Source organism: Ipomoea nil, unplaced genomic scaffold (genome assembly GCF_001879475.1).
Source record: "Ipomoea nil cultivar Tokyo-kokei standard unplaced genomic scaffold, Asagao_1.1 scaffold2833, whole genome shotgun sequence".
Classification (NCBI taxonomy): Eukaryota; Viridiplantae; Streptophyta; class Magnoliopsida; order Solanales; family Convolvulaceae; genus Ipomoea; species Ipomoea nil.
The window spans coordinates 2,100,557-2,118,287 of NW_017619261.1; the positions used below are offsets into that span (position 1 = coordinate 2,100,557).

The 17,731-nt window shown below is 49.1% G+C and overlaps 1 long non-coding RNA gene across 1 annotated transcript; it reads right to left on the minus strand.

The window, feature by feature from the left end:
• Window positions 1-1,175: 1,175 nt before the first annotated feature.
• Window positions 1,176-4,513, minus strand: LOC109159510. Its single transcript, XR_002050588.1, has 2 exons — window positions 4,016-4,513; window positions 1,176-1,551 (listed from the first exon to the last, which is right to left on the minus strand). It is a non-coding gene; the product is annotated as an uncharacterized LOC109159510 (long non-coding RNA).
• Between the last annotated feature and the right edge of the window lie 13,218 nt (window positions 4,514-17,731).

Genomic DNA, 17,731 nt, shown 5'->3' on the forward strand with positions numbered 1-17,731 from the left:
TTTGTATACTATCAAATAATATACATTCAATACATAAATAATTTACTTTTAGTATATTAAAAATGTACCTTGTATTAAGGGAAATGCATTATTTGAATATTAAAAATAAATTATTTTGTATAATGTACATTCAGTATACAAATAATGTACATTTAGTATATTAAAAATGTAATCTTTTATGATCCACACAGCACTGTGTGGAACATGGTCCACAAAATAATTTGTCAATATTCACACCACATGGATCGAATTTTTGTTGGTAATAGTGGGGCAATTTATATCGTGCACCAGGGCGCAACATTGCATTGTGCGTCCTGGTGCAAAAGGACATCGTTTTGTACCTTCTTTTTTTTTTTCTTTGAGAATTTCGCTTTTCGTGTCGGCTGTTAACTTCTTAAAAAAATCTCATGTTTCGAAAATGTACATAATTGTATAAAATAGAATATACATAATTGTATAACAGAATGTACATAATTGTATAACAGAATACACATACTCTTTTTTGAAAAGATAATATACATAATCTAACATAATACATAATAGACATAAACTCTTAACATAATACACATAAACTTTTAACTCTTAAAAAAATTCCATGTTTCGGATGTACATAATTGTATAAAAAATGTACATAATTGTATAACATAATGTACAAAATTGTTTTAAGTAATTAATTATTTAACAAAATACACATACACTCTGTCGCGTCAACTCCCCACGCAACTTAACAAAACGACGTCGTTTTGGGAGGCGCGGAGCGCACATTGTTATGTGCGCCGTAGTGCACGGTATAATGATTGATACTAGCAAATTATATCATGGACCAGGGTTTACCTACCATCGTGGACCTTGTTCCAAAATAACCTTCAGATTATGTGTTTTCAATGACATATTCTGTACCTACAGTAGAGATTTAAAGCTTCTCCATACCCAAAGTCAATAATCGAACAATTAACGTTTAGTTAAAGATGAATGAATTCCTTCCACTCAACTACACCCAAGTTATTTTTTAAAAATTCTGTTCAGCAGTAAAACTGCTCCTTTTACCATTCTGGCCGTACCAAAATATATTTAAAAAAAGCAGTAGGCACAATCATTTTGACGAACTGGACAGATGAGTTGCTACGATTAGCAGTAGCAACTCATCATAATATATCACCACCCAGCAGATGAAATTTAACTAATGATCAATAACATAACATAAAAGAGACGATACTAAAGCCACTTCACTGAAATTGTGTTTGAAACATTAACATCCATTGTCTGCCAATAGCCCAATACTATGGAACTGTTGAAATTTGGCAACAAGGCAATTCCGGTAAGATGTCACAGTTTACAAGGGGTTCGACCACTAGGAATAAGTAATGTATACAGTTAAAGCGACATTGTCTTGGTAGTGAGCATCAAAGAGACGTGTGTGCGCAAGTGCAGTGTATTCTATGATCTGCAGCTTGCTTTAACTCGATTCAGCTCATTAACATTTCCATGAGAGGGTTTACACATTAAAGCGCCCCGGATCCTTAAGCTTTCCTCCATCACCTAAATAATTGCCTGAAATACATTTAAGTGGCATTAAAAATAGTAATAAAAGTACATGACTTCATTCTGCAAACAAGACAAGGCTGATAAGGGATACAACCTTGTAACCACAAGGACAGAAGTTCAAATCCCAGCCCTCTTAGTTTTAGCCGGTCAGCTATGGAAAACCTAGGTTGGTTTATAACCTTGTCATTCTTTGCCAGCTAAGGTCACAGGCGGGGTTTACCCAGTGCACACCCTCAGGTAAGAGCTGCAGGTTTCCCTCGTCACCCCCAAAAAAAAAAAAAAAAGACAAGGCTCCCAGACCTTATCAAACCCAAAATCACATTGGTCCAAATTAAGAATGATAAGATTCATCCAAGGCCACATAATAGAGACTATAATCTTCTAAATAATCATTCATAGAATTGTGAAATGTTTTTGGACATGACCTGAACAGAGCATGCTGCAAACCTATCAAGAATATAAGAAAAATTGCATACAATTTTTAATGGTGAAATTTTAAACCTTAGCATGTGGACCGTTAAAGTCCTTGATGCTAGCCAATAAGAACCAACAACTATCTCCCCATTTATGAAGCCAAATAGTCCAAAGCTTTGAGGAATTCATACAATTCCAAAGCTTCTTCTGTCCAAATGAAATCATTTGGAAGATTTTACTACATACCATGGGACTTAACTACAATTTTTTTTCTTTTTACTCATCCTTGCAGTTTCAGTTCTCTAAAGTCTGGGGAATCTCTTCTCACTTTCCTTTCTCTTCTCTATCAGACAGTCCTTGTTCATCAACTTAATTACAGCTACCAGTGTATTCTTCAAATTAGATCTTCACTCTATTGTGCCTAACTTAACATTGACTTCAGCATGACACATCAGCTAACTACATTCAAAAAAATTAGTGGCAGTACTTCAAAAAGTGCTCACGCCAATTTCCGGTTATTGTGTTCTCATTGGTGCTTGGTACAAACCCATCTCTTATGAGAAGTATGAAGCAAAATGCAGTTACACATTGTAGTGCAAAAGCAGAATATAGAGCTACGGGGCATGGAACATGTGTGCTAAAGCATCTGCTGAATGAATTAAAGATTTTGTGACCCTTGAGCTATGCAGCTCCTACACGATTATCAGTCCACCCTGCACATTATATCCAATCTAGCATTCAATGGGCTGACTAATTAAGCTTATCGAGGTTGATTAACACTTCACACTAGAGAAGCTTGTCTCCAGAGATACTGTTGGATCCTTTCTCACTTTGAGCCAAATCCCTTTGCAAACCTAGGATTGGGTACATTTGTAACAAGCTTGGAGCTTTCAATCTTCATGCTCCAGCTTGACAGGAGAATTAGAAATATCAACTTTTAGTATTTCCCTAAGGAGCACGAGACCTTGAATCGAAATGCACGAGACCTTGAATCTCCCTAAGGAGCTCTTTAGCTTTCTTTTGGGTGTTATACTCTTGTACAGATTGCCTGATTCTCGCATGGAGTGATAAAATATATTCTTTTTGCTTCTTCAATTTCTTTTTCTACAAGATACAATGATAAAAACAACTGGACGTTTAATCAATTTGACATGTAGATTTCAACCTAATGAGTTATGAGTCCAAGTTGGCAACCAATATTTCTCAAAAAGCTGCAGTAAAATCCATTAGGCAGATGGAAAGAATATTAATCATTCTTATACGGCCCCCAATAATCCCGGATTGAAACTCTAGGCATGCTTCTAAGCGCGCTCTCACACACACACATTCAAGGGAGGCAATGAACACTATAATCCCTCTAGCAAAGTTAATATTTATTTAAACCTTAACAGGCTACCAAATGTACCATCAGTGAATCTATAATTCACTGTTCACAAAGGACTTACAACCAAACTCTTCTCTACTTCAAACATAACTTGAGTATATTAGAACATTTAAGCTCAAAACCAAAAATCACAGACCTCCATAGGCATTACAGTACCAATATACAAGTTTGAAATTTCCCAGTGAATAAATGTAAGTATCACTGCAAGCAAGCTAACTATCCAACAGCATTGCCTATAGCCACCAAATAACACCAGAGGATCTCCAAACCAATTTTGCCATCCTATCTAACCTTTCCCTAGTATTATACACACTGTTGCAAAAATCGGCCTAACTAGGCACCCGAGTTGGCCAACTAAGCGCCCGAGTCAGCCGACTTGGCCGAGTGTTTTTAATTTTGGTGTGCTATTTTTCTTATTATTATTAGCACCGGGTGCCCGACTAGCGTCCCATTCTACAACATTGATTAAACACTTAAATGAAAATCAATGGATGGCTAATATTTCTAACCATAACTTGTTTTAATTTCTCAGGTTAAAAGAATCCATGATAGTAGCATAAAAGAATTTTTCGAACCAGAAAAGATAAAACAGAAAGCACTATCAATTTTACGAAACCCTAATACGAAAAATGATAAGAATCCATACAAGAATTAGGAAAATCGTGGATTTACCTAAGAATGTGACGTTTTATTTACAGTAGCGATCAGCTTTCTTCTTGACCCGATCATCAAGGGCTTGTTCGACGGACTCGGCTTTAGCCTTCGGGTCGTAGCCGAACTTCTTAGCTTCAACTGGGAACAACTCGTCGTACTTCATCTTCTTCGCCGCGTCAATGGTGTAAATACTGTTATCTCCTCCGTCAGGAGCTGAACCCGAACCCATTTCCGAGGCGGCAACGGCAGCGTCGCCGGACAAGGGCTCGTCGGAAACGAAGTCGTCGGCGGATGACTTCTTCTTTTTCTTCTTCTTTTTGTCGATGGATTTGGTGCGGACTGCGAGGTCGCCTCCCTTGAAGGCCAGCCTCCCTCCTTTGGCTCTCTCGTACGGGTCCGACATCGAACACTCTACAACCGCCGCAACTTCCGATTTCCGAAGCTGCAGAGCTTTTGTATTAAGCCCAACGCCCCAACTCAAGTGTAAATGCTAACCTCACCCGGTTCGAACCCAACAAACGGAACCTTAACCGAAATCATACGGACGGAACCGGTTTATTGTTCAGCCGCAGAACTCAAAATTTTGATAGACTTCATGTACTTCCACTTTTTATTCTCAATTTATACTCCTTCTCACAAATCTTTGATATAGACATTTTTTTTGGGAATCACATTGATGGTTTTTGGGTTTTCGGGCCCAAGGAGGTCCAACACAACCTACAGTTGGTGGATACACCTTTCACAAAAGGGTTTGAGTCTTAGTAAAATATGATGCTTAATAATACTTGTCTATTCCCTCTCCGGGTTCTGGAATCTGCCTCATACAATGGTGGATGAGCCCTTTTTATAGTGGCTCCTCCTCTACCGTCTTAAAGGCTCATGATGGTCGACTTAAAGGGTACATTCAATGCGCCGAGCCGTTGGGCGACGTTACAGACTCTGCCAACGGCTCTCTTTGGCTAGTAACTGGCGGACCGAGCCCGGCCTTTAATGCCTCAACGGCTCCTTGTCTTAACTGTGTTGAAGGCTCCCTCAACGGCTCTCTGGACCGAGTCCTCTCCTAGGTCGGGCCTGGGTCGACTCCTCGTCCCCGTTTGGTATTGGGCCGTCCTTCCGGTCTCTGAACTGGGCCTCCCTCTTTGGACTTGGGCCGAGTCCTGGACTCGGCCCATGCATTCTTTCTGGGCCTCTTTTCTTGGGCCGGGGTTCTCACCCCATCAACTAGTCCCTCACTTTTCCATACCCGGTCCACCAACCTGGGTTTGGAAAAGTAGTAACCCTCTCCAGCTCACCGAATCCGTGCCTTGAATGACTCAGGATTGGCCCAGATTATTCGCTATCTCCCGGATCTCGCGGGACCGTTCTGATCTCCTTGGCCTGGCCTGACACCTATAAATGACCTCGGCCGCTCTTTTCTTAACTTACTAATTCCTCATGGGTCGCTCACCACTGAAAGGGAAGCAGATTGATTTTGGGTCGCCCCGGCGCCTTTTGCCTTTGAAACGGACTCGGCCTGAGAGGGAGCCTAAAAGGAAGGCTCCCCATCCGACTCCACAGAGATCACCTGCTGGTGCCGCCTCTGTGGCTCTTCCTCCGCCGACTCCTGCTCGTCGTGAAGTCGCTCCGACTTCTCGCCCTTCTCCTCCTCCGGGGTCTGCTCGAGTAACTTCCCCAGGCGGGACCGTTGTTAACGTGCCTGTCCCAGAGCAGTTGACTTTTCGTATGACCTTTTCTATTCCTCTAGATGACCTGGACGGTCCGGTTACCGGGTTAATGAACGAGGAAGACTTCGCTCGTTATCAAGAGATTTACCCGGACGATGAAGAGCTGGTTGTGCCGCCGCTCATGCCGGCGTTCTGGGACTCGCTTTGCCCACCCTCTCCTGGGCCATCGGAAGGGTTCTTTGGAAGCGGCTCCTCCTCGCCGAGTGAGTGATCTTTGTGAACTGGGGTCGGCCGGATTCTCTAGAGGGGTAGTTCTGTTAGGAGCACTTGCTTACTCTGTAATAAGCTCCTTGTAACCTGCACCTTCTTTATTTTATAATAAAATATTTTCAGCCTTCAGCTTTCCTCTTTTTTAGTATATTTAGTGCACTCGTCCGTCTCAATTGTCGAGGAGTCGACTGCGATGTCGAGTCCTCCTTCCGCTTGACACCTGTAAATCTCGCTTCCCCGGGCGAGCCAGGCTTTTTTCAGTTTAGCGTGCGAATCTCACCCTTCCCGAGCTAATTGGATGGGATTAATTTCTGACAGAGATTCACGCTGCCCGTCCCATCCGGCTCAGTTATGTCAGTTACGATTCTCTCCGTGATTTGCGCCTCGGTCGTTGCTCTCTCGAGGCTCTATATAAGGGCTTTTGGTAGCTCTGTGCTTTCTCACCATTTCACACCTCAAAAACCTCAAGCTATGAGTCTCAGGGACGGTGATCGTCGTTGGTCCATCCGTAATAAGGAGCATGCCCGGCAGGAGGAGCTCCGGCGAAAGAGGGCGGCTAGCGGAGGGTACCTGGTGGGCGACTCCGCTTCTGATCCCATCGTGGTGCCTCCTGACATGCTTGATCCGATGGTCGTGGACCCGGAGGAGGACGAGATGGTGCCCATGGTAGAGGATCCAGAGCCAGAGGGGGACCTAGACTGGGAGGCTCCTCCGCTTTTTGGCGTGGTCATGTCGCCGAGTGCTCTGGAGAGGCCTCTGCAGATGGTCGTAGATGGGAAGCCTGCCGTGTATCTGGATAAACTGCCCGAGCCCGAGCCTGAGCCAAGTCCATTTCCTTTCCGCCCCCATTACTATTTGGAGGGTCCGGAGCCGGTGCGTCACGCGGAGGAGGAGGAAGTTAAGCCCTAGGCCTGTCTTTTCTGTGTAATGTCTATAGCCGAGTCCTCGGCCTTGTACCCCTGTCTTTATGGAATAAAATCTCGTTTTTACTTTTCGGACCCTGGTTTTTGTGTGTTCCTTTGGCCGGCTCTTGGTCGTTATGACCGAGTTACAAACTCTGTCCGACTAAGTCCCGTGGGTGGGGGACTCGGCAAATTTTGTCGGCCGATCTTGCAACCTGAAGCTTGTCCGGGCCTCTTTATTTGGCCGGACCCGGCCGGGTCACTTCTAGAAACTTCTAGCGTGATCTGGATGGGCCCCCATACCTTTTGCCTTGATGGGCCTTTGGTCCGGCAGGCCGGGTCGTCGTCACTCAGCCTTGGCCTAGGGTAGACGCGCCGCTTGCAGGCTAGCCCTAGGCCTGAACCGTCGTTCCGTCCATCGAGGCATTAAATGCGGCGTCCCTTCGACGTCTTGTCGCCTCCGATTCCTCCACTACGGAGGCGCCGCGTGGCAGCCTCTTGGACTTCTCTCTCCCTTTACCTTTCCGACCCTTTGGCCGGCGACTCTTTTCAAGCCCTACTCTCGGCGCGCCGTCTTTACGGAGGATGCTGTCATGGGCGGCGACTTCTTGAAAGGCTTCGGGCCGTACTCCGTTAAGTACTGGTCTCGAGTCCGGGCCATGGCCAAGCATGGCCTTCTGCCGGAGGGCGCCGCCACCATAGGTAGCGTCTCTTTCCTTTTCCTTCTCGTCTTGCTTTTTGTTTTCCACGGGAACACTCACAAGTGAGTGTATTTCTTTTACAGGTCCGTACGACTCCGATACCTCCAGCTCCGGCGAAGCAATCGAACCGACTCCTGAGATGGCAAACAGGGCGGAAAAGATGAGGCGTCGCCTGACGCAACGCTCCACGGGTCCGGCCGCTGCGTCCTCATCTCAGCCATCGCCGGCGGTCCGGCCGACTCCTGCATCTTCCCACAACGTGGTCGACCTCACACCTTCGCCCGTGGTGTCGCCCAGTCGGCAGCCGCCTCCTCCCTCTACTGAGAGCCCGAGTTCTAAGCGGCCTGCTGAGCCTACGGAGGGGCCGGCTTCAAAGAGGATCAGGCTGTGCCACGAGGTGGACGAGGACGCCCAAATCTGGATGGGCAACACCTCCGTTCGCAAGTGGTGCAAGGATGTCCTTTTGCCAAAGGATGTGGAGTCGACCCGTGCTCTTGGCGACGGGTTCATCATCGAGGCTTTGCTCCGGCAGTCGTATCGCGTAAGTGTCACTCATTCGGCCCTTCCCTCTGTTTACTCTCTTTTCTTTTCTTTTCTGTTCGACTGACGGCTGGGTGTGCAGGACCTCGCCCTCCAGATGGAACTGGGCAATCGGTTCCAGGGCTATAGGAACGATATGCGGGCTATGACCGCCAAGCAGCGCCAGACAGAGGAATTTCTTCTGGAAGAGCAGGCGAAGCAACTCAAGATGGTGGAGGTGCACAACGCCGAGCTGCTGAGGGTCACCCGTCAATGGGAGGAGGAGAAGGGCAAAGTGGCCACGATCGCCGCGACTTCCGTCGCAGATTATAAGAAGTCGGCGGCCTTCGAGGCGGATGTGCAGGCGGCGGTGGCAGCTCGAAGGAGAGAGGTGGCCAAGGAGTGGCTGGCGACCCCGGAGGGCGATGACTTCCTCCTCGACCTGGGCGAGCGAGATTACCGCCTCGGCTTCCGCGAGGCGCAGATGGAGATTCACGCCACCTTGTTGGCCCGCGATCCTTCGTTCACTCCCGAGAGCTGGGGCCTCAAGCCGGTGCTGGACGCTGATGGGCTGACTGCGCCTTCTGACCCGGCGACTCTTCCTGCGGCGACGCCTCCAGAGCTTCCCGAGTCCCTTCCTCAGGCGGAGGATCCTCCCTCTGCTCCCCTTGCTGGACCATCGGCGGGGGCGCAAGTTGAAGGGGTCGCCGTCGATACCCCCTCCACTGTAGTCTAGGGTCTTTTTAGAATAGACCTTCTTTTGTAAGGGCTGGCCTCCTTATCGGCCGTATTTTAATAAAGAAACAGTTTTTTCATCTCTTTTCACGGAATTTGTCCTTGGGTTCTTTTAACATTGGCATTCTTCTAAGGCTTCGAACTATGCTTTTCCTCAGCCAAGGCGACTCTTTCACGCTTCCTCCGAGAAACGACTAAGGGCTTGGGCTCTGGTCTCCCAGCTCTTTCTCGCCGAGTCCCTTAGTCGAGGCGACTCCTTTCAGCTTTTCCTTTCGGAAACGACTAAGGGTCTGGCCCTTGTTTCCTATCTTTCTCTCGCCAAGTCCCTCAGTCGAGGCGACTCCTTTAGGCTTTTTCTGTTCTCAGAAACGGTTTAGGGTCAGTGCCCCGTTGTTTCTACATATACTTGCCGAGTCTCTCAGTCGAGGCGGCTCCTTTTGGCTTTTTCACGGAAACGTCTGAGGGTCTGGGCCCTTGTTTCCTATCTTTCTCTCGCCGAGTCCCTCAGTCGAGGCGACTCCTTTAGGCTTTTTCTGTTCTCAGAAACGGTTTAGGGTCAGTGCCCCGTTGTTTCTATATATACTTGCCGAGTCTCTCAATCGAGGCGACTCCTTTTGGCTTTTTCACGGAAACGTCTAAGGGTCTGGGCCCTTGTTTCCTATCTTTCTCTCGCCGAGTCCCTCAGTCAAGACGACTCCTTTAGGCTTTTTCTGTTCTCAGAAACGGTCTAGGGTCAGTGCCCCGTTGTTTCTATATATACTTGCCGAGTCTCTCAATCGAGGCGACTCCTTTTGGCTTTTTCACGGAAACGTCTAAGGGTCTGGGCCCTTGTTTCCTATCTTTCTCTCGCCGAGTCCCTCAGTCGAGACGACTCCTTTAGGCTTTTTCTGTTCTCAGAAACGGTCTAGGGTCAGTGCCCCGTTGTTTCTATATATACTTGCCGAGTCTCTCAATCGAGGCGACTCCTTTTGGCTTTTTCACGGAAACGTCTAAGGGTCTGGGCCCTTGTTTCCTATCTTTCTCTCGCCGAGTCCCTCAGTCGAGACGACTCCTTTAGGCTTTTTCTGTTCTCAGAAACGGTCTAGGGTCAGTGCCCCGTTGTTTCTATATATACTTGCCGAGTCTCTCAGTCGAGGCGACTCCTTTTGGCTTTTTCACGGAAACGTCTAAGGGTCTGGGCCCTTGTTTCCTATCTTTCTCTCGCCGAGTCCCTCAGTCGAGGCGACTCCTTTAGGCTTTTTCTGTTCTCAGAAACGGTCTAGGGTCAGTGCCCCGTTGTTTCTATATATACTTGCCGAGTCTCTGGGGACGATTGACTGCAACCCACGCACTTTTATTCAGATTTCTTGAAGTTTTTGAGTTCATACATGGCCCATCATGGGCTACTGATAAAACCTCTTCAAATGCGCTGCATTCCATATACGGTCTATAAGCTTGCCCTCCATGGTCTCTAACTTGTAAGTTCCGGCCCGAACTACGGTCGCGATGCGGTACGGTCCTTCCCACTTGACCGCGAGCTTGCCTCCTTCGGTGGGCTGGCTGGCTTGTCGATCCCGCAGCACTAGATTGCCAACCTGGAAGGTTCGCGGGCGAGTTCTGCGGTCGCGGTATCTTTTTACTGCCTGCTGGTACTCAGCCATTCGCGCACTCGCGGCTTCCCTTCTTTCTTCTAGAAAATTTTTCTCAATCTGCAGGCTCTCCTCATTTACTGCGTCCGAGTAGGTGCGAACCCGATGGGTGGGTTCGACCACTTCGACGGGAACCTTGGCCTCAAAGCCGTATGCGAGCGAGAACGGACTCTCTCCCGTCGCTCGCCGCTGGTAGTGCGATAGGCCCAAAGGACTCGGTCAAGCTCGTCCGCCCAGTTTCCTCGGACGTCTTCGAGTTTCTTCCGGATCCCATCGACCAGGGTTCGGTTCACATTCTCCACCTGTCCATGTGCCTGGGGGTAGGCCACCGATACCTTGGTATGCTTGATACCGTGTCGGCGGCAGAATTCGGCGAACGCCTGGCAATCAAATTGTCGCCCGTTATCGCTGACGATGTGCTCGGGCAGACCGTAGCGACAGATCACCTTTTTCCACAGAAAACGTCGACACTGGTATTTGGTGATGGTAGCCAGGGGTTCCGCCTCGACCCACTTGGTGAAGTAATCGATGGCCACGACGCAAAACTTCAATCCTCCCGGGGCGACGGGTAATGGTCCCAACAGGTCTATTCCCCATTTGGCGAAGGGAATGGCAGTGGTGACTGGTGTATAGAAGGTGGCTGGCCGAGTGTCTTTCCTGGCGAATGCCTGACAAACGCCACATTTGGACATCCGTTCGACACAATCTCGCATCATGGTCGGCCAGTAATACCCTTGAACGACCAATTTTCGGGCGAGCGTGTGAGCACCCTGGTGCGCAGCGCAAATGCCTCTGTGGGCTTCATCCATTACCTTCTCAGCCTCAGGCTTAAGTAGGCATTTCAACAAGGGTCCTCCGAACGACTGTTTATATAGGTCTCCGTCTACGATCCGGAAAGAGGGAGCTTTCCGCCGAACCCTTGCGGCGACTGATGGGTCAGCCGGCAACTCGCCTGTTTCCTTGAATCGCCGGATGTCATCTATCCAGAACATCTCCGGGTTTTTCTCTCGATTCCACCCTTCGATGCTTACTTGCTGGACATCTAGCGGCGCCTCTTCGACGCTCGGCCGACTTAGCTCCTCCTTCTGGCAAATCTTTATTAAGCGGTCCGGCACCCCTTCCAGGGCGATTTTAGACAAGATGTCGGCCTCTACGTTGTCCGCCCGGGATATGTATTCTATTTCATAAGCTTCGAACCCCTTCAACATCTTGTTGGCACATTCTTTGTACAACGCCATCCTCGCGTTCTTAGCTTCGCACGTACCCGAGATTTGCCCGACTACTAGTCGGGAGTCGGTTTTGACTCGTAGCCGTTCGATTCCTAGACCCTTGGCGAGTCGGAGGCCATTCAATACTGCTTCGTATTCGGCCTCGTTATTTGATGCAGGGAACAGGTATCTTAGGGCGTAATACAGCCGAAATCCCTCCGGGGTGATGAGCACAACGCCGCCTCCGCAGTGCTGTCGACTTGACGCTCCGTCCGCATGCATCTCCCACCACTCGCCTGGGGTGCTTTCCGAGGCACTTTCCTTCTCCTCCTCGCTCGCCGTACACTCGACCAGGAAGTCGGCCAAAGCTTGGCCTTTGATGGAGGGCCTGGGTTGGTACTCGATCCCGTATTGAGTCAACTCGACGGCCCACTTTACCAGCCGGCCGGAGGACAAGGGGTTCCGTAGCACACTCCCGAGTGGCTGATCCGTCAGGACCCGGACGGTATGGGCTTGGAAGTAAGGCGCCAACTTGCGCGCGGTGACCACCAAGGCATACACAATCTTTTCCAGGGCAGTGTACCGTATCTCGGCAGCTTTCAGCGAGCGGCTTACATAGTAAACCGGGTGCTGGACTCGGTCCTCCTCTCGAACCAACACCGAACTTACCGCTTTGGCCGAGGCGGCGAGGTACAACAGTAAGGGCTCGCCCTCCTGGGGGGTAGACAGTACTGGGGGAGTCGACAGATATCGTTTTAATTCCTCGAACGACTGTTGGCATTCGGCGGTCCAAGCGAATCCCTCTTTCTTCTTCATGGCTTCGAAGAAAGGCACAGTCTTATCCGCCGATTTGCTCAGAAAACGGCTGAGGGCGGCCAGTCGTCCGGTCAAGCGTTGTAGGTCCTTGATAGTGGTAGGGGGCTGCATGTCGAGGATGGCTCGTACTTTCTCTGGGTTAGGCTCAATGCCTCGTTTGGTGACCATGTAGCCCAAGAACTTGCCGCCCTGGACGGCGAACGCACACTTCTTGGGGTTCAGTCGGAGGTTATATTTTATCATTACTCTAAAGCAGTCGGCTAAATCGTTCGCGTGCTTGTCCTCCTCTCGACTCTTGACGAGCATGTCGTCGACGTACGCGGCCATTGATTTTCCTAGCAGGTGGTGGAATAGCCGGGCGACCATTCGGGTGTACGTAGCCCCGGCATTTTTGAGTCCGAATGGCATGACCCGATAGCAATACACTCCGTCCGGAGTTAGGAAGGCGGTTTTCTCCTCGTCTGCCGGGTGCATGAATATTTGATGGTACCCTCTGAAGGCATCCATAAAACTGAGCAACGCCGATCCGGCCGTCTCGTCGACTAGCTGGTCGATTCGGGGCAGAGGAAACGGATCCTTTGGGCACGCCTTGTTAAGATCTGTGTAGTCCACACACATTCGCCACGTCGGGGGCTTGGGCACAAGGACTACGTTAGCCAACCATTCCGGGTACTTGACCTCACGGACGTGTCCGGCTGCTAACAGCGTGCTGACTTCTTTCTTCACAAACTCCCGCCGATCGTTTGCCAAATATCGTTTCTTTTGCACGACCGGCCGGTGCTCCGGGTCTACGGCAAGTCGATGCGATATGACCGATCGATCTACGCCGGGCATATCTTCTGGGCCCCAGGCGAAGACCAGCCGGTGCTCTTGGAGTACTCTCGTGATTTCCCCCTTTAACTTCTCCGAAAGGCCGACTCCGATTCTCACTCGCCTGCTTGGCTGCGCTGGGTCCACTTCAACTTCCTCTAGTTCGACGGCCGGCTCCGGGCGTGGTGTCACTGCTTTCTTAGGGGGCCTCTCGGTGATCTCATGGACCTGCATCCCACGCTTGCCCATACCTCTACATGCCTGCAGATAACAGTCGCGGGCGACCTTGCGGTCACAACGCACCGTTCCTATTCCGTTCGGCGTGCGGAATTTCAGGCACAAATGTTCGATTGAGATCAGAGCCCCAAGATCTTCCAAACCCGGGCGGCCGAGTATGGCGTTGTGTGAGCAGGCTAGATCGACCACGATGAACTTCATGCTCAACTGCTGCGCGTTCGGATAGCTGCCGATTTCCACAGGAAGAGTGATGGACCCTTCCGCCTCCACCGAGTCCCCGGTGAAACCGGCGAGAGGGGTATTCACGGGCCTGAGCTGTTCTCGGGTTAGCCCCATCTTGGTAAAGGTCTCCAGGTACAGTACGTTGACGCTGCTCCCGGTGTCGACCAGGATTCGGCGGACGACCACACCGTTGATGTCCATGTCGATGACCAACGCGTCTCGATGCGGGGTTTCCCCGGCTGGCAGGTCTTTATCGGTGAACACGATGGGCTCCCGACATGTCTTTTTGGAGCTCTCTTCTCGACCATAGACTGTTCCGACGTATATCTGCCGAGCCCAGGCTTTTCGGGTGTTCGCGGAATCGCCGCCTTCTGGCCCGCCGACTATCATGTTAATGACCGGCTTCTGGCGCCATTGGGCTTCGTCCTCTTCGGAAGCCGGCTGCTTGCCTCGACTGTTTTCCGAGCTGGCGACGGGTCCCTCACCTCCTTGACCGGTCGACCTTCGCTTCCATTGGTTAGGGGGCGGTGTCCCTTGCTGGATGATCCCCTCCATAATCTTCTTTAGATAGTAGCATTCTTCTGTGCTGTGAGTATAAGATTTGTGATAGCGACAATATTTAGAAGTCTTACCCGTATCCTCGTCCGCTGCTCGGTCGTCCATCGGCGGAGGCGGAGGCGGGGCGACCGCCTGTACTTCGCGGACTGGTCGCTCTGGAACTGGTCGATAGGTGCGAACGACGGGTCGGTCATACGGTCGCCTGACCTCGGGTCGCCGAGCGGCATCAGAACGCCTTTCTCTCGTTTCCACCCGCGTCCTTTTTCCGCTGGCGGACCCACCGACCTCGCGCTGCCGTTTATGCTTCATGGCCTGCTCTGTGTTGGCCCTCTTATTGGCCATCTGGACAGCCTCCGCGTATGTCGCCGGGCGGTTGTCCCTTAGATCTCGGTACAGCTGTCCGGATCGCAGAGATTCAATGAAGAAGGTGAGCGTTGTTTGGTCCTCCACCTCTTCTATCGACTGGATCTCCTTCTGCCAGCGAGCAAGATAGGCTTTCAAGGACTCGCCTTCATCCTGATGGATGTCGCCTAAGTGCGTCAGATCCTTCTGTGGCTTGATGTTAGCGGCATAGTGGCTCATGAAGCGGTCTGCCAGTTCTTCAAAGCTGTGGATCGACCCTGGGGGCTGACTTACAAGCCATCTTTGGGCGGGCCCCTTCAGCGTAGGTAAGAAGGCACGGCACATGACCTGATCCCGCACTCCTAGGACTTGCATCTTAGCTTGGTAACTCAATAGATGTTCTCGCGGGTCGCCTGATCCGTCGAATGTGGCTTGCTCCGGGAACTTAAAGTCGCCCGGTATCTTGAAGGCCATGACCTCGTCCGAGAAGGGCAGGGCGGTTAGCAACGTACGCCCCGGGGATTTGGCTTTTCCCTCCATCCGTTCTCTTAGATTTCGTACCTCTTGTACTAGGTTGGCCACTTCGACCCTTTCCCGGGTGCGATTTCCCGTGGATTCCGTGCTTTCGCCGACTTCAGACTCAGCCGGTTGGGCAGGGTTGCGAGGGGGTCGCTCCACGCGGCGAATCTCAGTCCTGGCCCTTTTGGTTCGGCTCTTTTCTCGTGCAGCTTGTCGGTCGCGGACGACTAATGGGGCACGACTGGGCTCCCTCCGGCCTAATCGCTCTCTTGCCGACCGACGTCCGATGCTGGGACCCAGCCGGGAATGAACGGATTGCACCGGCTGGCTTTCAGCCCGTCGGCTAAATTGCCGGTTGTCTGGCCTCTGAGGCGGTCGCAGCTCGCGTGTCTGCTGGCGAGTGATGGACTGTTCTCTCACTCCAAGACTCGCTTCCGCGCAGGCGCGTCCGATTGCACGCAACTGCTCCGGGGTGAGCTGCACTTGAGGTAATTGCGGGTTTCTCAGCGGCGTCGGCGGCGGTGTCGTCTCGTTTTCATGGCTTCGGGCATTTGTCCTGTTCAGCTGGTTTCTCAAGTCGGCCTCCCGTCCGTTGTCTTGACGGCTCGACTGTTCCTCGCTTCCTGCCATATCTGGAATTTGCCTGATTCAACTATTGTTCCTCGGACTCGCCTCACTCAAGAGGACACGTGACTCTTCGTTTCGATCCCCACGGACGGCGCCAGTGATGGTTTTTGGGTTTTCGGGCCCAAGGAGGTCCAACACAACCTACAGCTGGTGGATACACCTTTCACAAAAGGGTTTGAGTCTTAGTAAAATATGATGCTTAATAATACTTGTCTATTCCCTCTCCGGGTTCTGGAATCTGCCTCATACAATGGTGGATGAGCCCTTTTTATAGTGGCTCCTCCTCTACCGTCTTAAAGGCTCATGATGGTCGACTTAAAGGGTACATTCAATGCGCCGAGCCGTTGGGCGACGTTACAGACTCTGCCAACGGCTCTCTTTGGCTAGTAACTGGCGGACCGAGCCCGGCCTTTAATGCCTCAACGGCTCCTTGTCTTAACTGTGTTGAAGGCTCCCTCAACGGCTCTCTGGACCGAGTCCTCTCCTAGGTCGGGCCTGGGCCGACTCCTCGTCCCCGTTTGGTATTGGGCCGTCCTTCCGGTCTCTGAACTGGGCCTCCCTCTTTGGACTTGGGCCGAGTCCTGGACTCGGCCCATGCATTCTTTCTGGGCCTCTTTTCTTGGGCCGGGGTTCTCACCCCATCACACATGATGAAGATATTCTATCATTATTTGTCACATCATAAAGTCAAAGTAAGGAAATATAATTTGAGAATACATGTAGTAGAACTCATTTTGATATAAGTAATAGTAGAGGTGGCCAAAATGCCACATGTCGGTTAAAGGTCGAATAAGTCCGGAATCGGCTCTGAAAAAAGTGGGCTTGGACTTTATCGAATTTGAGTTGGACTTAGTCCGAACTTGAACCGGCTTATAGAGGATCGGTTCAAGTCCTATAAAAAATTAGTCCAGAATCCAGCTCGAAACCGGCCTAGGTCCTTAACCGGCTCAGGCACGACCCAGGGCCCAGGCAAAATCTAGCATGAATTTTATAAATAATTATACATTTTATAATATTTATAAGTTATCAAATAATATTAAAAGTCTTTAAAAAATTTTAATAGTACAAATTCAAATGTTATTAAAGTCTTATAAATTTTTAATTTTGTAAAAAATCATATTAATTTTTTATTTTGAGATAAATGGTTAAAATATTATTTTAAACAAAAATATTAATTTTGAAAATGTACACGTGAGTGTGTATTTTACTTCAAAAGGTTGAAGTGGTTTAAGTGGTAAGAACTTTTGTTGTTAATTATGAAGTCAATAGTTTAAATTTAATTTCAAACAAAAAATAATAATTTATAAATATTTCATAGAAAAATAAATTTAAAAAAAAAATTGGGCCTAGCCCGAAACCAGCCCACAAGAGGTCTAGGCCCAAGCCCGGAGTAAGCCCAACATGGGACCGACTCAGGTTATCCTGGGACGGTTCTGATCAATGCTAACTTAGGCCAAGCCCATGATTTGTCCACCTCTAAGTAATAGGTTGTGTTCAATAATTTTTTTTTTTTTTTTTTAAACTCACTTTAACTATTTGAGTAACAAGTGAATAATTAAAATAAATATTTAATACATGGAGTCCTTTTTTTTTTTTTTTTTTTCTTATAATAGATAGTAGGGGTGGACATTTCGAGTTCCGATTCAGTTTTTTCAGTTTCAGGCCGGAGGATAATCAGGAATGAACAACGCGCTTCAGTTTATCTTACATCAGCTCTGGAATTACCTCATTAGAAGAATTAGAAGAAGAATAGAAGCTCTGAAAATCATTCCAACGAGATCACCGACCAAACCCTTGTTCATGGTGGTGACAAAATCTTCTAAATGGGCAATTTATATAATGGACGTAGCATTATGAAATTTGAATTATAATCACGGGATACAGAATTCATACTCGTATAAAATTTTATAATACAAAAAAAAAAATACAATAATTATGATTAAAATAATGGAGGTTTTTTTTTAAAATAAAATTCA